This window comes from Protopterus annectens, chromosome 5.part1, assembly GCF_019279795.1.
Source record: "Protopterus annectens isolate FY-2018-M chromosome 5.part1, PAN1.0, whole genome shotgun sequence".
Taxonomy (NCBI): Eukaryota; Metazoa; Chordata; order Ceratodontiformes; family Protopteridae; genus Protopterus; species Protopterus annectens.
Window position 1 is genome coordinate 58,822,638 of NC_056736.1, and position 23,436 is coordinate 58,846,073.

Sequence of the window (23,436 nt, forward strand, 5' to 3'; positions counted from 1 at the left end):
GAGTTGTCAAGACATCATCTAACGATTGGTTATAGTCAGGCTGTTGAGGTTGTGTATACTAGCAGAATGCAAACCAATGATGGATAGTAACAGTATCACCCACAGCATAGTGTCAAACCATGTCATACTGTCATACACACATGTGTACCCAACTTAAAACATATGTGTAGTAAAATGCATACTGGGCACCAATAGCAACTATGAAGTGTTAACACTGTGTAATACAGGGCATGTCACCCTTCTCATGTGTCCACTATGCACGTACATGCAGACAGTGCACCTCCACAATGTTCAAAAATTTACACCTGCAAATCTGTACTGCACACATCATGCACGTACTGTCCACTCACCAACACATGCTGCCAAAAGTACACACATCAGACAAGTGGCACATGGGCGGACAATACATTTATGGAATTAACACTGGTGTAAACAATACTACATTGATAATCATAGCTTTAATGCATCATACCTGCACAGATATACCTACAAGGATATCATTACACTCTACTGTTGACAACATACTAACATTGCTACACTGCTATAAAGTCACCCTGTGCATCAGCACCATGTTAGCCTGTTCCTGCATCAATGTGACAGATGACAGGAGGTGGCACAGTTTCATCATATGCACAGGGTGTGTTTTTGTTTTGCCAGAGCCCGACATTGACCCATCCAATCAACATGTATGTGTGTGTGTGTGTGTGTGTGTGTGTGTGTGTGTGTGTGTGTGTGTGTGACGGACAACAGTACAGCATGGGTCAATGTTGATGTAATGTGTGTATGTATTAGCCCTAGGTGTTTGGTTTATGTGTGTGTGTCTGCATGCACACAGTTCCACCATGTGGCTGCCATATACTGGAGGTTGTGCAACAGCCACAGACTGTACCTGCCAGGCTGTACAGATCACCATCTCTGGCCACAGACACAGTGCCTGTGCCTGGCAGGGGTGCCACAGACAGTAACGGGTACTAAACCAGACTGAATACTATCATCAAAGGCAGAGGGATGTTGACTGGACCCATGACCCTGCTGGGAATGGCCAGAGCCATGTACACATGGTCTTCTATGACGGTCTATTGACAGCCCAGCCCCAACATTGCTGGGGCTGGTACTGCCACTACGGGAGTGGCTGTGACTTGTGTGTCATCCGCGACGACTGCCAGTTGATGATGTTGCTGGCATACATCCACGTCGACGTCTCAGCCATCCTGCACTGTCCTGGCACATGGACATGACATTGCGGAGGACATCTAATGTCTCCACCCAATGTCTATCAATGACCTTGGTGTAATTATGGACCGCACCGACAAGGTCACAGATACTGTCATTGATAGCGTCGTTATGAGCCCTCTGCACCCTTAGTCCCTGTATGGTGTATTGTTCCATACATGCCTGTGCCTGCATTACAGCCTGGAACATACCGGAGGTTGTAAGACCTGTGGGGACATGTCTGCCAGCGGCATTACGACTAGCAGTGCTCCCACGAGAACCCCTGGACATCTGCCTATGTGTTACCATTCTAGGAATCTGGGTATGGCTGCTGTGAGGGGATGCATGTGCCATAGATACCACACTATCCTGGTCAATTCCTAATGTATGCTGTCCCTCAGCTAAGGCCATTGGTGATGAGGGATGTATTGGCAGTATGAATGTGCGCATAGATGGGGTTGAAAGCTGTATACTGTCGATTGGCGGGCCAACAACAGACCCTGCCAAACATGCCTGTGCCACAACACACATATCATCATTTCCACTATTTGTGGCAGTGTCTTCAGGTTCCCTGCTGCACTCAACCAACACAACCTCAGCACCTGTGAGAGGAAGACAGGAAACACATTTTACAATCTGTACATGATGTTAGCACACATGCACAAATGCACACATGCACACATGAACACATGAACACATGCACACATGCACACATGCACACATGAACACATGCACACATGAACACATGCACACATGAACACATGAACACATGCACACATGAACACAAATACACTCCTCACTAAAGTAGACACACACACACACACACACACACACACACACACACACACACACACACACACCAACAGCAATCCAGAATATACTCATTAATGGTTGATGGTGGAGTACAGAATGACAAGCCAAAGAGTCCTATCACACATGTCAGCATGCAGGATGTGTGTTTCTCAACAGCATGCAGTGTGAGTGTAGAGAGTCCTTGTTAATAACAGTATACATGTCTTTGATGCATGTGTGTTGTTCATTGATTGGCCTCACCCTGGAACACAATGTGTAGATGGACACAGCATTGCTGTGCAAGTATTAAATGCTTTTCAATGTCCTATGCACCATCACTCACAGGTATACATACCATAGCTAGATGCACATAACTGTCAGGTGTATAGCAATGAATGTTATGTGTAGTACTGTAGTTACTGTAACTGGATGCACACATGCACACATGCACACATGAACACATGCACACATATACACATGAACACATGCACACATGAACACATGCACACATGAAAACATGAACACATGCACACATGAACACATGCACACATGCACACATGCACACATGAAAACATGCACACATGCACACATGAACACATGCACACATGAAAACATGAACACATGCACACATGAACACATGCACACATGCACACATGAACACATGCACATGCACACATGAACACATGCACACATGAACACATGCACACATGCACACATGCACACATGCACACATGAACACATGCACACATGAACACATGAACACATGAACACATGCACACATGAACACAAATACACTCCTCACTAAAGTAGACACACACACACACACACACACACACACACGCACACACCAACAGCAATCCAGAATATACTCATTAGTGGTTGATGGTGGAGTACAGAATGACAAGCCAAAGAGTTCTATCACACATGTCAGCATGCAGGATGTGTGTTTCTCAACAGCATGCAGTGCAAGTCTAGAGAGTCCTTGTTAATAACAGTATACATGTCTTTGATGCATGTGTGTTGTTCATTGATTGGCCTCACCCTGGAACACAATGTGTAGATGGACACAGCATTGCTGTACAAGTATTAAATGCTTTTCAATGTCTTGTGCACCATCACTCACAGGTATACATACCATGGCTGGATGCACACAACTGTCAGGTATATAGCAATGAATGCTATGTGTAGTACTGTAGTTACTGTACCTGGATGTAGTGTAGTACCATGAGCCATCATCAGGCAGCATCAAGTGGTCACTCAAGGCCACTAATGTGTGCCACACTGGCAACTATCTTGCTGTACCTGAACTGCAGCACTGTGGCTACATTAACCATTTCACAGGCAGTTGTTACATGGGTATGTAAGGTGTTCAGTAGGGAGCATTGCCTAACATGAATGTGTTGTGTGTTGAAGAATGTCGCACCGCCCCATGATGGGCCTCTACCCTCAGGTATATTATGTGTGCTGTGTGGATGACATTTGGGATATTGGAGTCTGACCTTACAGCAGATGTTTAAATGTGCCTTGTATATCAAATTAACATGTACTGTGTATGACAAATTGGTGTATGTTGTGTGCATGTGTATTGACTCTGCCTATACAATGTCCACTATGTTACTGGGATGTGCATAGTCCCACAGAAAACAGGCAGAGCATGCATTATGTGTAGGTGTTTTACATGTGTATATGGCCTACAACTCACCTATGACATGTACATGTTATTTGCTATATGAAATGTAGAACACTCACCAGCATGGGTCTGCTGTCTTGCTGTCACACCAGGGGGACCTACGAGGATATTAGACAGTTTGTCAGTGTCAACAACTATAGCATTGCTGATGTGAGTTTGCAATTTTACAGTAATACAATGGTTGACAGTCACAGGCATGCAGATTATGTTCCAAATTATCAGTATTGCACAACACCAGGCTACACATCTTCTAAATACACAGTACACATCTGACATATGCATGTTCTAACAGTCGAGCTAACAGTAGTCTACAGATATGCCATGTTACCTGCACACTCCGAGTCAACTTGCTGGGTGACTCCGGCCTCCGTGATGACACGTCTGTTGTAGTGGTTGGCCAGGAGCCACCATTCTGAGGAGCAGCTTTTCCACTCTGGTGAGGGCCGGATGTAATGCAGCACCACCACCTGCGGCAAGCTGTTGTCTGTGGACATTGGAGGCATGCTGCTGGACATGTCTAATTAAATCACTGCAGTGATGGTGTACCTGCTCATAAGTCCAGTTATGCATGCCTACGTCATTAACCCGATGGACAACATCTTGCCACACTGCAGTGCGCTCATGCTGGTCCTGGCTGGTTCTGGAGAACAGCAGGGTGTGATGTTGTACTAGGGTAGATATTATGATTTCCTCCTCTTCAGGGGAATACGCAGGGTTGCAATAGTGAGATATGTCCCTGGAAGACAATGAAACAATAAATGTGAGCAAGTCATGCGGCACACTTAACATTATAAAGTTCAGATATCAATGAAATGCCATATATAACAACCTATTGGCTGTCAGTAGATACACACTTAATACCACATATCAGTGCTCAGCCCACAACTGCCTGACAGTGCCTGGCACGTTCTATATATTAAACCATGTTCTGCACAGCAACAAAGTGAAACCAGTATGTAAGACTATACAACAGTACATGGCACACTGTATGTGACACAATGCACCACCTAGCCACAGGAGGTATATATGAAGCTAATGCATACAGAAATATGTCATCCATTGAAATGATTGTTAAGTACAGTTACAGTACTACCAGTACACCACACTACTTGTTGATAGCAAACCCCTAAGTAACATATGTGCACATTCATCAATATAGGTGGCATAGTGCTGTACTACACTATACATGTTGCTAGATGTGCACTTATATCCTGTAACACACATACGACCGAGGCCATGTTACAGGCATACCCACACACACAGTAGACATACCTACAAGACACAAAGGTATGGCAACCCTGATGAGCTTTACCTGTGTACCATACAGTACTGTTTTTCAACACTTACAAAACATTATGTTTGAGGTATGTAATGTGTGAGGAGTACAGGTAACAAACAAAACAGTGTTTCCAAGCAATGTAGATATACACCATACTGTGCTGTTTAGGCCTACAGCTTCAGGTAGTACTACAGTTCATACGGGATTTGTATTCACTAGTGTTAACAATCAATAAGCATACATGTACTGCTTTAGCCTACAATGGCACACTCCAGTCAACACCATGGGACTACTTCACACCATATAACATACTGCTTTTCCTGCCTAGCAATAGCATACATATCTTCTGTGGTGATCAGAGCTAGAACACTACATACCATGATATAAACAGTTTCCCACTAGGCTATCACACATATACACAATGTTGACACATTCACCTACACATTCACCATCACACTCAGTCAACCTCACATAGCAATTAATGCAACATGTACATGTGTGTGTGTATCGAGTCCTAGGTAGATAATAGGCTATTAGCCGTAGGGCCTATAGAAGCCTAGCCATATGGTACCCTGCCCTTCAACACCCATGTAATTTAAGTTCATGTGCCCCTGTCATGCAGAGCCACAGAGGTGATTCCCAGGTTGTATTTCCTATTTCACATCCATTCATTATGATTATTCATGATGACTGCTAATGAGGACCTTTCTTTGCTATTGATAGTTAGTTAGTTCCAGAGTATGGTATGTGTCTGAGATGAGAATGTACCACTCCAGCATGTTCTGCTTTTTGGCGTTACAAGGTTTAGATCAGTACAGTGTGTAGCTTGTAGGGATTTTGATCTGTTTACATGGAGCATGTCCAACATCTGTGGGTTTGGCATAGCTTTGTATGTTAGGCAGAGGTTGCCTCTGAGTAGGCGGTATGCAACACAGTGTAGCTGTGGTTTTGTAAGACAGTCTGTATAGGGCACCTGTTTGAGTCTGGTAATACTCTTTGTGAGGTATGTGCCTGGTGTCTACAGTTGCTGTAGATGTCTTCTGAGGTACATACCAAAAGGGCCATTGCACTCTATGATGGGTTTTATGACTGATGAGTAGAGTGGAACACCTTTTCTGATGACATGTGGACCGTACACAGTTTATATGACTAGTGTGGCACTGTGCTTATCAAAAGAGACACTATTGTCCACCTATGTCCCGTGGTCTCTTATCACACTTTTGGTGTTGAGTAGACTACCAACTATGTGGTAGTTCATGGGTACAGGGTTTTTAACAAAAGGGATGCCAATACAATTACAACATTGAGCTTGAGCGTACATATAAACATCCATTGGTGTACATATAGATTTACATATAGGCACATATACAGTCCAGCTTTCATGGTGGGAATATCAATTATGCAAAGGTTGAGAGGGATACAGTTATGTAATAATAATGCACAGTCTTGTGCAGAATGCATTGAAGGTATTCTTAGCCCACGTATCTTTAGCAGGACTCCCTGTCTGGAAGACTAAATAATTTAACAAATCATACCCACAGCGTTTAAACACCACACGTCATATACCAGCACTGTATGCTGTCTTGTTTGCCACACACTACAACCTACATCAAAATATGCACATAACCTTCACCAACATATATATGTCCACCCTTCACAAACAGTTGCAGTATGTCCCTTGCTCTATGCACATGTTAAGATGCTAATATATCTGACACATAAATATCTATCCATATGTGTGTGCCATACACACACATGGTCCACACTGTTGTAAGTCCGTAGATCTCACGGATGACCTGTTGGGTCTTGCTATAACATGAACAGTTGTCACATGTGTGCATAACAGTAATATTACCGGGAGTATTTATAGCTGCTAATGCTACATTACTATACTAGCCTGGTACAGCGGTTGCCAATGCTAAGCTACACATTATATAACTATCATGCATGTGTTACTCTGTCACATCCATGTTTATATAGCTGTTTGCACGACTCCCCCAAACAACAATTATACACAGTACTGTACAGAACATAGATGGCATGATCAGATGTTTGACATTTAATGCTGAGCTACATATGTCACAGTTATGTCCCACTGCACACAGCTACACACTAATTTGTCCATGGCAGTAGTCATGCATGGCATCAGTGCATACATACCTACTGCTGCCACATATGCATGTTTCAAAGTTTTTATAGTAGTCTTCATAAACATCTACAACTTGCCGGTAAACACATATCTGTTACATACCTGTTTGTCACTTTCAGGTCCATCTGTGTATGTTTTGACATTTTTTTTGTTTTGTATTAAGTAAAGTTTGCTTTTACTTAATTTTCTTTGGTTATTAATTAATTTTTTTTTTTTTTTATATTTTTGGTTAGTAATTCAGTAACTTTGTTTTACTTAATTAAATATTTGTATTATTAAGTAATACTTTTTATTTTTACTCCTCTCCAGGTTTACAGATGCTATAACAAGTGCAGTGTAATGATTGCATGTGGGGATAGCAAGTACAGTCTGCTTTTATAGGTATCTGCACATGTGCATGTGATGCCCTCTGCACCAATTGGTGCCCAGGATATGGTAAATGCATACAGCCTGCTGTGTGGTAATTGCAGTACTCACTGTCATAGCAACCCAATTCTATAAATTGCTAAGTTATGTAGGCGTAGCCCTTTCAGATTTCCAGAGTGGGGCCCATGCTTGTTTGCTGTGGACACTGTTGTTTAAGTCAGAAGGTTGGTATACTTCTTATATCTGAAGCTAGAGGTGTAGACAGTGATGTACATGTTGTACTCAGACATGACTGTTGCCACTTCCAGTACAGAGCTATCAGTGTGGTGTTTAACTCACCCCTACAAATGCTTACACAAGATATATGTGAGTATATAGTTTCTTTTCTACTTATATAATTAACTGCCATACAAAAGTAGTTATTGAGAAGTATTCTTTTGGCGCATGAACTGTTTGTGAACTGTTATACTGTGCATATTGATGTACTCACTTCTGCAGGGTTTGTGTTTTTTATTGTTGACATTAGCACAGGATTCTCAGGAAAACTGGACAATTTCAGTACTGAGTATGCATACCTCCATCCTTGGTAGACCCGAAACACACACGTATATTTAAAATTTGGGGGGGATGCAAACATACAGAGAGCATTATGTATTATTGTGTGAGTGTTATCTTACTGGGCTTAAAGGATTGGTGTGTACCTGTTAGTTTATCAAGGCAGGTGGTCTGTCTGCATAGTTCCCAACTGTGAACTTATCCAGATGGTAGCCAGATGTTAGCCTGTTATTCTTTGTCTGTGTAACCCACAAGTGATTTTCAGCACTGGTACAATGGCATTGTTAGAGTCAGATGCTACCAGTACATGGCTACATCCTTTGTTATTTCTGTGTGGTACTCCTACATAAGGGTATGCTTGTGGAAGACCTCTCAAAGCTATTTGCAGAGTGTGTAACAACAGAAAAGCTGATATGCCTGTGCATTTGTGCCTCTGCCAGGCCTATGAAACACTCAGATACATATTTGCATGGAGTCAGGGATAGGTAGTTAAAAGTGACGTACACCTTCCAAATAATAGAGACAGTAAGTGTAGACTTGAGTGAAGCAGTGCATATGGATTAGTACACATTTTATGAAGTACAAGCGGTGTCTACTGTTATTATTGTCATTATTCATTGTGTAATACCCCACCTTTCTGACTAACGTCAGTACTTTTCAGAGGGATTCAGAGGGACACAGCTAAAATATGTTTCACAATCAGGGACATCCCTAAAAAGTAGTCACAGTTAGCAAGTATGGCCTCTGCCCTAATCAGATATGCCAGTATTTGTCCTGCTATGATACTGTGTGGGGGTTGTAAGGTGCCTCTATAACATTATTTGCTGCTAGACTGGCTGCTTCTCTTATCACAGTCATGTAATGCAATTCCACAACAATTGCTGGTAAAGATCCACAGAATAAGCTTTGTGTTATGGCCTTCCTGTCTTTCCTTTACATTCACTCATTGTATTGCATGATATATTTATTTCAGCACCATGTTATTGCATATCTGCTGTGGCTTAGTAAGTATTTCATACAATCTAGTGTGTCCAAGGTCTGGGGTTCGAGAGTGACAGATGTGCTTTATTTTGCTGCTGAGCAGAACAAGGGCCCTGACATACAGAGTGACTAAGGCACTTTTAAGCAGTTGTAGGTGGGTTTATGCGATACTTAGCTAAGCGCACACATGAGCACACTCGCTCAAACCAGCTAACTACTGTTTAAAAGTGCTTACTCCCACTAACCCACGCGCTAATTTCTTTGAAAGAAAAGAAAATGGGGAGATAGGAAAGTGGTGAAAAAGGGGGCACAAAGAGGGAAAGACAGTAGGGAAACCAGCTCGGGATGTGCAGGACAGGTGTAGGGAAGGTCCATAGCTGACCATTTCTTTCCTAGCAACAGCTGTGCATATGTTAGATATTTGGAGTGAAATTTGAAACCTTCCACCCCTGAGAGAGGGGTGAGGACAACAAAGTATGTTGTACTGCCAATTATAATTATCAGTTTATATGTCATGTGGACATGTGTGCGAAATGGGCAGCTATGTATGGGGTGTAATTTCTTTGTGGAAACAGATTGCCCTTTTTTTTTTTTTTCAGGTGAGAGTGGAATGTGAGGTAGAGGAAGTAGGTATATTTGGGGAGGTAGGTTGGGGAGGTAAACAGACAAGACAAACAAGATGCATACAGGGGCGGAGTATGACACATGGGGTGGGTGAACACCATTGACGGGGACGGATGTTTGGAAATCGCAAGCCCATGAGCCCACAGATGGTAACAGTGGAACTGAGATCCCCACCCATGGGCAGTCACCACTGCACCTTCACAGCCCTGAGGGTGGCTGTGCTGGGGGCTGCATAGGAGGGCAGGCTCACCCATGAGTCACGCCACTGTCGCCTCGAGCTGGCGTAGGGGATCAGCGACTGAACACTGGATCTCCCTACGCACCACAACCCGGACCATTCGGAGGATGACAGGTGTCCCTTCTCCACCCACGCTTGCACGGGGGGGACGAGCCCCATCCCCTGCAGTGCTTCCACCTGAAGGTGGCACAGGACCAATGGAGGAGGGGAGCCCAGGCTGGGCACTGGACCTGCTGGTGCCAGGTGAAATCGCCAGCTGAGGAGGGACAGGTGAGTCCAGTGGGACCGGCCTTCCCATACGTTCGGTGCTTAGGTGTGTTTAATTACAACATAGACAACAGCATTCCAAATTAGTTGTAACAGCATGCAGTAATATTCCTATTATCCCAACACACCAGGGTTACAACAGTTGAACAGCAAGCATAACACATGCTTATATTGAACGAAAGTGGACATTACAACAGCATGCAGGGATGATTGGTGGCAACAGGCCACCAAGATTGTGGTATTTGAACAGGGCACATGCATCAAAGTAAATGCAGATATTTATAGAACAATAGGACATATGTCCCAACAAATGTTTTGAGATTAGACATACCCATCGAGGTGTGGAATTGCATTGTTTATGCACATACAGTAGGGTGTAAAAAGAAACCTCCATTAACATCTTATAAGTACTTTTAGTCTACACTACATTCCTATTGACTGCAGGTGTATATCCCCTACATGTATTATTACACTAGGCAACATGCATTAGGTTGTGTAATGGGTTTGGCTAGTTCATTATATACCTGACCTATATCTGACATACTAACTGTCCAAGATGCAGATGTTACTGCTACATAGTTATATATTTTATTTATATTTATATATCTACATATCTGGATGTGTTCACGTGACATTTTCAGTTAAATTTCTACAGAACCCTACATTTCATAGGTTCATAAGTTCATACTAGGCTATCTGCCCTGGGGCAATTATAAGCCTAGCCCGATTCCGTATGGCTTACGCCACCCCTTGATTTGAGTATACTGTGCCCTTTTTAAGGTTTAGTTTATTGTGCCTCTGTCTAATAGTGACACGGGAGTAATCCCTGGGACAAACCTACAATCCCCCATCCACCTATCGAGATTCTTCTTGAAGAGATTCAGTGAGGTGCTCTGCCTCACATGAACTGGAATTCTATTCTAGAGCGAAGGGAGCCTCTGGGTTATGAGCCTGTCCCTTCAGCAAGTTCTATTTATTTCTGTGTTGAGGTTCAAGTCCCTCAAGCATGTGGCTCTAAGGGATTTAGATTTTCTGAGGTGGAGCATGTCCATTAATTCTGGATTTGACGTAGCTTTGTATGTCAGGCATAGATCGTCTCGAAGTAGGCGGTATGCAACTGAGTAGAGCTGGAGTTTTTTTAACCGAGCAGCATATGGCATCTGTTTGAGACCCTTGATCCTCTTGGTGAGATACTTTTGGGGTCTTTCTAATTGCTGCAGGTGTCGGGTAAGGTACATCCCAAAAGGGGCATTGTATTCTATGATGGACCTGATGAGGGATGAATAATGGGGCATGATTACCTCTCTTGATCTAGATGTGAAACCCTTCGTGATGAGGTGGGCTATGTAGAAGGTCTTTCTAACCACTTTGGCAATGTGGTTTTCAAAGGAGAGATTGCTATCAACTTGGGTCCCCAGGTCCCTAATAACTTTCTCTGTACTTAATGGGTTTCCACCTATATGGTAATTTGTGGGCACATTGTTTTTGCCAAAGGGTATGACTATACATTTTTTGGCATTTAGCTTTAAACCATGGCGCTGGCACCAGTTATCTGTCTCTGTGAGACCTTTTTGAAGGATGTTTGTGTCAGCTGGAGAGTTGATTATGGCGCCCAGTTTGCAGTCGTCTGCGAACTTGGTGAGCCATAGTCCTCCCACGTTTGCCTGTACCTCGGAAAAGTATATACCGAAAAAGACTGGCCCCAGGACAGAACCCTGTGGGACACCACTTGTGACTGGTTTCGAGTCTGACATGGCTCCAGCAACTCTCACTCTGTGGGTTCTGTCTTTGAGCCAGTTTACGACCCATCTTGTGACATAGGGGTTTATATTTAAGCTGGATAGCTTATCTATGATGCCCGAGTGGGGTATTGTGTCAAATGCCTTTGCAAGGTCCAGATAGGCAGTGTGGACTACCTTCCCTTCATCCATGGCTTTGGTGACTGTTTCTAAGAAGTCAACCAGGTTCAAAAGGCAGGATCTGCCCTTGTCAAAGCCGAACTGGGTAGGATCTAGTGTCTGTAGTTCCCCAATGTCTTTGTTTTTGAGCTCCATGATGATCCTCTCCATAGCCTTGCAGACTAAGCTAGTCAGGCTTATGGGGCAATAGTTTCCAGGGTCCGTAGAGGCTCCACCTTTGTGGAGTGGGACCATTGTTGCTGTACACCATTCTGTGGGCACATATCCTGTAGTGAGGCTGAGATTGTATAGCTGTTTTATTTGAGGGATTAGTTCCTCTTGGAGTTCATGTAGGACGCAACCTGGGATGCCATCTGGTCCCATGGAAGCAATGTTTTTTGCTTTGGAGAGGGCAGCCTTCACCTGAGCATCAGAGATGTTTGGGAGGCAGCCCTCTGCCGGGATAGATAGTTGCTCTTTTGGAGAGGAGGGGGTGGAGAAGTTTGCACTGAACCTGTCTGCCAGGATATTGGTGATGTCTGTGGGTTCAGTGTATTTTTTGTCATTTAGAATCAACTCAGAACAAGTCTGGGAGTTGCATCCCAGGTTTCTAACATAACTGAAAAAAGCCTTATGATTGTCTTTGGTGTCCTGTGCAATTTTTCTCTCGAAGCTGGCCTTGGAGGATTTTATGAGGGATCGTAATTTTTTGCTAGTACTGATCAGAGATGCCTTCCCTATTAGGGATTTTGCTCTATCCTGTAGTAGCTTCCTCCTTCTGTTGTACAGTTTATTTATGGCAGGGGTCCACCAGGCTGGATGCCTGCCTTTGGATGATTGGGTCTTGGTTTTGTTTGGGATAGCATGATCCATGCATTCCTGGAGATGTCCGTAGAATGCATTTATATAGGATTCGGCAATTTGAGCCGCAGTTTCCACTGGCCCTGGGGCCTTGAAGGATTCCACTTCAGTTTTGAGAAGTGAGAAGTTTGCTTTTGAGAAGTTTTTCACTGTGGTTTTCTGGGCTGGGGCTGGGGTCGGGATGTGGACATCCAGTGAAATTAATTTATGGTCTGATCTTACCAATGAGGGATATACTTCTGGTGTGGAGCATAGAGTCCCCATGTTGGTAATGATCAGGTCTAGTATGTTGTCCCCTCTTGTGGGAGTGGTGACTAGTTGTTCCATAGCATTTGAGTTTATAATTTCCAGGAACCTTTGGGCTAAGGTGCTGTGGCTTGAGTAGTGCTCCCAGTCAATGTTTGGGTAGTTGAAGTCGCCCAATATAATGGTGTTCGGAGAGATTTTCATGTTCTCCAATGTTTTCAGGAAAGCCGAGTGGGATTCCTGACTTTGAGAGGGTGGTCTGTAGGATGCTATAAACTGAAAAGCAGTCTTGCCCACTGTTAGTTGCATGTGGATGGTCTCCGATACTTCATGCAATGCCACTAACCTGGAGGTGTGGATATCCTTGATAAATATGGGAACTCCCCCTCCTTTTGTGGTTCGGTCCGGGTTTTGGGGCCGAAAAGCATGATATGAGGTATAGCCTGGTAGTGCTGGGGTGCTCTCTGGAGCCTTGAACCAGGTTTCTGTCACTGCACAGATATCGATGTTCTCCATACTGAGGAGAGCTTCGAGTGCATGCATCTTGAGGTTAAGACTTCTGGCGTTTAGCAGCATTACCCTTAGTTTCTTGTTCCTTGTGCTGTCTATGGGGTGGGTTTGACTTTTGAGCCTTGCCTAAAAAAGGCACTATGGGGGTGGCAAGAGCCTTTGCCAATATCCAAAAGCCCAGTGGTGACAGGTGCAAGCCATCCCTAGAGAAGCAACGTGGCTTGTCGAGCATGTCATCCCAGGCTGACAGACACTTGATCCCCTTTGAATGACACCAAAATTTTAGCCAATTGTTAAAATCGATCATTTTGTCTTTGTACTGTGGCATCATTCTAGGTGAGGGTAAGATGCTGCTCAAGGTCAGGGTCATACCAGCCTGGGCTACATGATCAGAGAGCTTCTCTATGTCTCTTTTCATGTAGTCCAGGGAGGTACGTCTCAGGTCATTCACACCAGCATGTACAATGACTGAGTCATATTTGTATTTGCTTTGGAGTGACCTGAGTGCTTGCATTATGTGGCGGATCCTAGCACCTGACAGGCAGCTCACCGTGACCTTCTCTTTATTCAGCCTGGTGAGCGGGATGTCAGTGTGTCTGACAATAGAGTCACCTATTACAAGAGTATCAGGTGTGTTGTTCAGCCTTAAGGGCTGTGGCTGCTTGGCACACTGACTTTGTGGGTTATGTGTTGTGTCTGTTTTGTTTTGAGGTAGTGTTTGCTTGGATATCTGCTTTGGAGGTCTCTGTTGCTTAGGTAGATTTTTATTTAGAGCCTCTGAGTATGTTTTTGTGTATTTATGTGTTTGGTTCACTGATGTGGTGGGACTATGTGATACTGGAATTGTGTTGTGTGAGGTTACCTTCTCCTCCTGACTGGTTACACCAGTTTTGAGATGAGAGAGCTCAGCCTCCAGTTTGGCACACTCACATTTCTAGGGAACACATTAGCAAGCTACTCGTGTGCCAGATTTACCTATGCATGCCAGCCATTAACCGACTGTTAAGGACTGTATATATGCTTCACAGCTACTGGCATTTCCTTCACCCACTTTATATGGGACTGGCCAACTGTGGGTTGACAGCACTTAATACAACAGTACTATTTATATAATGCAAGGATACAACAACATTTCAAAGTAAGTGACACAGACACACTCCAAGTATTATACCTTTATTAATTACATTACACACTTTTCTACAGGCTCTCTCCTTTATTTGATATTACAGTGCATACGGAAGACTTATTCAAGACATATTATACCTTTATTAATAGGTTACAATACTCTTTTACATGCTCACTCACTTATTTTATATGACAGTATATGCAGAGATATTATTCCGGACTTATTTTACCTTTATTAATGGGTTACTACACTCTTTTTCTGGCTTTCTGACTTTTTTTATATGACAGTACATGCAGAGGACTTATTCAGTGCATTTTATGGCTGTATTATTGGGCTACAACACTTTTTTTCAGGCTCTCTCACATATTTTATATAACAATACATGCATAATAATTACTAACCTGCCTGGTGGCGCAGCCTATCTGCATAGGCTTGCTGATTCACAGCACTGACACCTGCAGCTGTGAAGTAAATGAAGGGATATTAAGACATACCTATCCATTATATAGACTAAATTAGCATGTCTTACATACTGCATTCCATGGCTACCTACTCAGTAGTGGGGCATCTTGATGCCATGGGCCTCCTGTATCCATTGGTTCAGTAGGTCCTGCTTCCATCTCTTCAGGTTTGCATGGTGGTGACGGACCTGCTCACCAGTCCGAGGGACGCCTGTAGCACTGGTGAGGTCATGAGCTAAACAGTTCCAAGCCTCTGCTTTATACTCTATCCCTTGGAACTGGCCCTGCAGGAGTCTTGTCTCATGATGGTAGACAAGGAGCCAAATCATGTATTTTGACTCCTCGATGCCCCAGCATTGCACTCAAAAGCGACTACCCTCTCCAGCACCAGCCATTCTAACTGCAGATGGGAGCTACAATCAGTTATGGCGAGTATTCCCGCCGATGGAGCTTAAATATGCTGCATTTCCCACACTTTTTTGTGATTGGCTGTTTTTTAAACTTCTCGGCTGACTGCAGACCTGCTTAGCAATGGTTAATCTACCATTTATTAGTATATGTATGTAAACAGTGGATGTTTATCCTAAGCTGTCATGGCTTAGTGATTCAGTACTTTGATCATGGTGCACAGTGTCCCGGGTTTGAACCTTGTCATTGATTTTTATTTTACTACTGTCCAGACAGGCTAGGGGGTGTAGCTGTGTTTAGGCGACTTTGCTCAACTTTGCTCTACGTTGCTCTACGTTGCTCCACGTTGCCCGACGCTGTGCTCGTTAGCACGGTGCGCAGCTCCGCGCAAACCTATTGCGCTGGGTAAAGAGCTGCTTAGCTACGGGCAAATAAATTGCGCTGGGTAAAGTGCTGCTTAACTACGGGCAACTATATTGCGCTGGGTAAAGCGCTGCTTAGCTGCGGGCATTTATATGTCAAGATCCTTCTTATATTTATATATATATACATTTTGTTCACTGATACATAGGCCATTTCAATGCTTTTTAGTAAAATTTTATTCATATATGTCAGGTATTATTTCATATACTAATTTTAAACATAAAATAGAAAGGGGAGGGGTGGGACTCGAACCGTGAATGCCTCCTCTTTGTGCGAAGGCTCTACCATTACGCTATTGCTATTTGGATTAATTTGCATAAACATTTCTTATTATGCTCTTCCATGTCGAAATTGCTAACTGCAGCTAAGCAATGAGCACACCCACGCAAACACACGCAAATACAGGCAGCTACATCGGGTATTATAAGAGGAAAATTAAAAGTTTTATAACTGTACTGGGGGTTTACAATGTGAGGGAGTGTAGTGTTACGTATGTAGACATTTGAGCGGACTCGCTCATGTGTGTTGACATTGCACAATTCAGACACTTGCAGGGGCGTGGACCTTTGAACTGCTCGGCAGTCAGCCACACCCCCTGCCTCCCTGCACGGTCCGTGTTAGACTTGGAGTGGAGTCAGCATGCCCTCATGAATATGCATGGCACGCTGATGTCATACCGTTCAACTGCAGTTTCCGAGTAAGACTTATTTAGTCTTACATGGAGGTTTCATGAATCCGAGGGTATGTTTTGCTTTTCTTTTATTTTCTTGAATTTTGAAATTTTTTTTTAGCAAAAAAGTAATTAATGGGTAGAAGGAAGATGGAGTTAACAGATGAACAAGACAGAGCAAGGATCTCCAGTCAGGCAGCATAGTCAAGCTTGAGTTTGAATCAATGGTAATGCACAGTAAAACTGACAAAACAATTATAACACAAGACATTAAGCAACCCAAATTAAGTACTGTTAAACTCACTGACCTCAACATTGTTAATAAAAACTGTTAAACAAAAACCTATCAGCTGTTACACCCAGTCCCTTCTAGTAACAACTGAAGATCTTCTTAGGACAATACACCTAAAGGAGCTCTAAACTCTCTGAATGATCTCTGGGGAACCTGCTTCCACTTTCTGATGTTGCATTTTTCACTAATATTAATATAGAAAGAAAAGTTGATTTGAGAAGATAGCACTTCATCATGGACTGTTTTGACACTTAATTCTATTTTGTGTTCTCTCCCCAGGTGATCCTACAAATATCATTGACTATATCCAGGAAAGAGAATCAAGGTTGGGCACTCAAAGATATGACTCACGTGATCTACAGCTCCCATTTCACATCTCTAACATTGCTCTAAGTTCCCTAGATAAAGGTTAACTATAACCTGTAGGGGTCAAGAAAGTAAACCACAACAGCCTCCAAACAACTAGCCCAAGCATCAATAATGAGGAAGAAACTGTGGGGGCAAATAGCATCAGTGGTCTCCCAAAAGAAGAATAAGGATGTCTACCGTGCTCATCACTTTGTGCCAAAATGACTCATGTAGCCAGACTAAAATATCTCTTAATAGCTTAGAAGAGCAGAAATTAAAATATAATTAACCCCATTCATCACCAATGCTTCCTCAAGAAGATAAGACTTAGGGAAATACAAGATAGACCAAATCTTCCTATGTGTTCTGAAAAGCATATCATCCCTTAGCTATGTGGTCTCTGACCAACAGAAAAAGTAATCAGTCATCATAGCTAAGGTCATAGCTATGCTTGCTGTGAAGAAATACTATGAAATGAATATATTTTAAGAGTTGGGTCCCAAATAACAAGTCCTTGTTGTACCATAGCTGACATATGCCATAAATGTGATTAGAAGGATTAAAACTAAATGGACTATTGGCTCTCAATATGCCAGTTTCAGTCTCCAGCATTCATTTTTTTAAATATTTCTTTGTTTCTTGAACCACCCCACCCAAACCTGACAGAACTTTATCATTTTCTGCTTACAGAATTGTGAAAGTATTCCATTTTGAAGCCTGCTGCCCCTCTGCATGGCAGCTTGTAATATATGTATTCCTTACTGTTTGCAAATCATCTTATAATCTGTATGCATCTCTATTGGTGAAATGTGGATCTGCATGTAGGAGTTCATATGAGGGAACCAAATACCCCATTTAAGCTTAGTTGTGACCATAGCTGAGATTGTAACTCAGGAGTGCAAAGTATCTTGACATGGTGGACTCTCCCCATTTCCTACCAAGTGATGTTGGAGGGTAAACGATAGAGGTTATAAGAAAAAATAATAATTTGAGGACAAAGACTATCTTCACTTGTGTCATTTTCTGTCCACTTAAATGTCAGTTTCCAATCCAGCTATCAGCATGGTGCTTAGTTATGGAATTCGGTATGCTTAATTACAATGATGTGATGCCATGAGGGGTTCAAACCAACCTCTGTGCACTTAATACTTGGCAATGTATGCACTAGGAAAATAAAGATAAAGATGGGTACATCTTGTACATTTCACATAATGCTTGTTTTATTTATTTATTTATTTATTTATTTTCCATAATGATCTTAAACCTAAACACCTTCCGAAATTCCCCAGCAGTTACCAGATTTCTTGCCTGTACCCATGGAGGGGTATGAGATAGCCATTTGTATGTCATCTGCATGAAGACTAACTCCAGCCAAGTTGTTAGCATCTTGCCCTTCCAATATGTCTTTCAACAACTTTTTAGCCATGTTAGCAAAGGCTCCATTGCCAAAACAAAAAGAAAGGGGTAAGAGTCTTATCAGATGCCAACTTGCTTGGTTTCGTGAACTGTATGTCACTGAATAGATAAATTTTAGGCCTTCATCAGTCATGGAGGAAACCTAAACTCCACCAAGCCTTTAGTAAAAAAGCCCATGCCAGTCTACTGAGGACCTATTTAGAATCAGGTCTCTTAAGGAATAATGGCGTCTTCAATTTCTTTCCTATGTTGATTAAAACTTAAAACATGGCTGGCAAGGTCCCTGAGCTGTCTCTTTACTATAAAGCTAGAATGGTCTCTGTGAACCAATAAAGGCATCATAGCCTTTAATCTGCTAGCCTACACCTTCATAAATGCTTTATAATCAGTGTTATGGATAGAATAGGATGGTATCCTGTTAGATTTTGAGTATCTTTACCAGGGTTAATGGTCAGAGTCACCACAGGGATTCATGTCGACTCACTGACAACAATTTGCTCACAAAACAGTTCTTTGTGTGTGTGTGTGTGTGTGTGTGTGTGTGTGTGTGTGTGTGTGTGTGTGTGTGTGTGTGTGTGTGTGTGTGTGTGCTCGCGGGAGGGACTATGGAATGTCTGGGCGTGAGCTTACTGTCTTTTACTGTTTGTGCGATCTCGGAGTTAGTATACATAAGTAGTGGGCATAGGGGGGTGCAGCTTATGTATAGTGTAGGTATGTGGATGTGTGGTATTTTGTTTTTGTGTGTTTATTTGTTTTGTAATGTGGGTGTTGTGGTTTATGTGTGGTGTGGCATATGTTGTGTGTTCGGGATTTATAGTTTTGAGATTGTAAAGGTTCGGTATTTGAAGGTTTCGCCTTTATGGTTTCGAGATACTGAAATTCGAGATTTCAGTATTTCGAGATTATAAAGGGGAACCATATAAATATATATATATATATATATATATATATATATATATATATATATATATATTTACACATACATACTTCTGCTGTCACACAACAATGCAGAAAAAGGCAACATCAAGTTCATTGAATTGCTTTTTCAATGAAACTGTTTCACAGGAATGGGACTCACTGAAACCCATTTGTCTGAAATAACTTGATGCCACTGTGGAAGATGAAGAACTAGAATGATGGATAGAATGCTGGAAGGGGGGTGGCTGGAGACACAAGTAATCATTCTGATTTTTGGGACTGTCATTGGTTCTCAGAGGCTCTCCCTTTCTTTTTAGAGCCACCTTGCCATTGCTTTTTAAAATCCTGTTTGTTAGCACTTTGCTTAAACTACGTTTGAAAAAAAGGTGCTGAGTAATTAAACTTAGAAAAGAAGGGTTGGAAAATTTGGATCACCCCTTGAATCAGTTTCCACCTTTCATCAATTTTTTAAGAACCCCAGCAGCAGAAGGGCCAAACAAATCAATGTTATCAAGGGGAAAATTTAGGATATCAGTTTTAACTACTTCTGTTAAGTTAGGATATCAGTTTTAACTACTTCTGTTAAGTTTTGAGAAAGTAAACAAGCAAATCTTCTCATAACTTCCTCACAGAGACAGTATCAGTAGAACTGTAATAACACTTTATGGAGTGTTCAGTTACGTGAGAATCAGATACACTTAAGACATTCAGTGAATTCTTTACCTCATAAGAAATGAGGTGAACAGTTAAGTTTCTCATGTTCTCAGCACAAAATTTAACATGTGAGCATGTCAGTTCAAAATTCTGAAAGTTAATGTTCCAGAAGAATATGCTTGCTTTCCAAATCTATCAAAAGCGTTCCCATCATTGTCACAGGGAGTGGGGCTAGCATTAATGCTCTGTTACATAGCAGATGTTTTAAACTGGAAATATCTACAGAGTCTACTTTATGATAAGAAAACATATTTGCATCTGAAATACTTTTCTCTATTCTATCAGACTTTTTAGGAGCAGAAGGTTGGCTGTCAGGCATACAGCAAGCTGTTAAGAAACATCCTCTAAAGCTAATAAAACAAGAGGGACAGCAGCGCAGACTGTAATAAATTCAGTAGCCACATTTCATAGTACTTTTGCTGTGAAATGGGGCGTTCATTCTGTTACCACTGAAATATCTATTTCATTTTAGCTAAGGTCTCAGAAAAAGGCAGCTCTTCTGGAGGGAAATCTAAAGTAACACTTTCCTCAAAATCAGACTCTTCAGCTTGTAGAGAAATCACTGACGATAAACATTCCCCCTCCATTCCCTGTTCTTCTGAATGAGAATCTGTGTTAGAATGATAAGGAACTCTTTTTCTGTTTGAATAAGTGAGGAAACAGAAATTTGAAATATTAAAAACAGAAGTTAATCTCTATCAAATCCAGGCAAGTCTATCCTGTCCTTAATAGAAACAGAAAAAGTAACATTCTTAACTTTTTGCTTTCTTTTCCTGAAAAAATCTCAGGAAAAAGACCAACTCAAGTCAGGGTTACCATCCTGGGGATCAGGCATCCTAGTCTGGCTATGATGTAAACCCTCAACCAATCTTCCCCAAGACTGAAAAGTGTGGTTCTCCCTTGCCCATTGAGTTCAACCCTACAGCCATAGAGGATGAGTCTAACTCCTAGTCATTAATGGCTACTAGAGGAGCTACACCAGATGGACTGAGTGATATTGATGCATGGTCCAAGAAACCAAGTCCAGCCACTGCAGAGTCACCTATCAGCATCTGAAGCAGTAAGTAAGCTGCCTGACACCCAAAGCCTCCTTAGCAGTTTTCTTCCTTGTGCAGACAGGGGAAAGAAGAACCAAGGAGTTCCCAAAAATGTGTCATCCCTTTTGGGAAAAAAATGGTTCCCATGAATTAGCACATTGATGGTAGTCCATTGAACACAGAAGGCATTATAAGAGATGTGGGAACACAGGTTGACAGCAACCTCTCTTTTGATCACCACAATGCCACTGTCATCAGAAAGTCCTTCTATGTGGCACATCTCATTACTAAGAGTTTTGCATCCAGGAAGAAAGAGGTCATTGTCTCCCTCTACTATTTCCCTCATTAGGCCAATCATCGAGTACAATGCCCCATTTGGTATGTACCTGCAACAACTAGAGAGGCCACAAAAGTACCTCACAAAGTGGATCCTAGGCCTTAAACACTTGTCCTATATTAACAGACTCAAAAAACTCCAACTATTCTCTGTCTCATATCGCCTACTTAGAGGCGATCTCTGCTTGACTTACAAAGCCATGTCTGACCCAGCTCTGTTAGAAATGCTACATCTAAAGAAATCCCAATCCCTCCACACCACATGCTCCAGAGACCTCAACCTCATTACCACAATTAGCAGAACATGCTGGAGGGACAGGTTCATAACCCAGAGACTGCCCATGCTATGGAACAGACTTCCCATACATGTCAAGCAGAGCACCTCACTGACCATCTTTAAGAGAAATTGTGATGAGTGGATGGGAAACAGAAAATTCACCCCTGGGATAACTCCAGTGTCCCTATTCAACAGAGGCACTGGAAACTAAGGCCAGGTGGCACTGTGCCAGGGTAATCCTATGGGCTAGGCTTGTAAAGGCCCCAGGGCCATTAGCCTAGTACACACCTATGAGCCTATAAGCCTATGAGACCAATAACTGTTTCATGACCTAGCTGAAAAAGAAGCCTGAAAGATGGGTAACAAAATCTGTGTGAGTTGGTTAATCTCCTGACAGAAAAATAAATATTTTGAGTTACAAACAATAACTGACAGTACTACCAAAACAATATCCTGCCCCTAACAATCTAACTCTACAAGAAAATGGACAAATTAAGACAAAACAAGTTTTTACACAGTTTTATCACACAAGCATACACTAACAAAAACTCCCCTATAATTCATGATAGTCCATAAAAAAAATCTTCCCTGCTTAAAATATATTTTTTTTCACAGAAAGGAGCAGTTTTCCTGAGAAAATGAAGACGTGGAAGATTTCTCTCAGAAGGGTACATATTTGCCCAGCCTTGAAGGCTCTCTAGCTGGCTGTCAGTTCCAGAAAACAGAGAGCACATTTGAATGGCAGGTAATTTCTACAGCTTTTGGCACCCAAACTGCCTTTTTATGTAGTTTGTCTTGAGTCCCTAGCAGTTAGGGAACATGGAAGGTGCTCTGAAGCTTTGAAAGATGACCAGTGGTCATATCATGTTTATGATATAACCCAAATAGCTTAGACTACTGCAACAGTGATCTAATGTTGATCATCAGCCACATATTTCAATTACAGATAAGCAAGATGTATATACCACATTCATATAATTCCACGGTACAGGTAGAACAGGAGTGCAATGACTAGCACTGTCACCCCACAATGGGTTCTTTCATTCACTTCTAAGCTGTGGTGTCTTCTGTTGCACATTCAGCATGTTCTCTGTCTGTTTGTGAGGGTTTTTTTTGGGTATCCCTCCCACATCCCAAAAAGCAAGTAGTACATGGAGTAGTGACTCTCAATTGTTCATACGTGTGTGTGTGTGTGTGTGTGTGTGTGTGTGTGTGTGTGTGTGTGTGTGTGTGTGTGTGTGTGTGTGTGTGTGTGTGTGTGTGTTGGGGGAAGTGAGTGTGGATGTGATACATAAGAAAGGTCTGGCAATCTACTTCCATTTCCAACTAACCCAGTGAACTC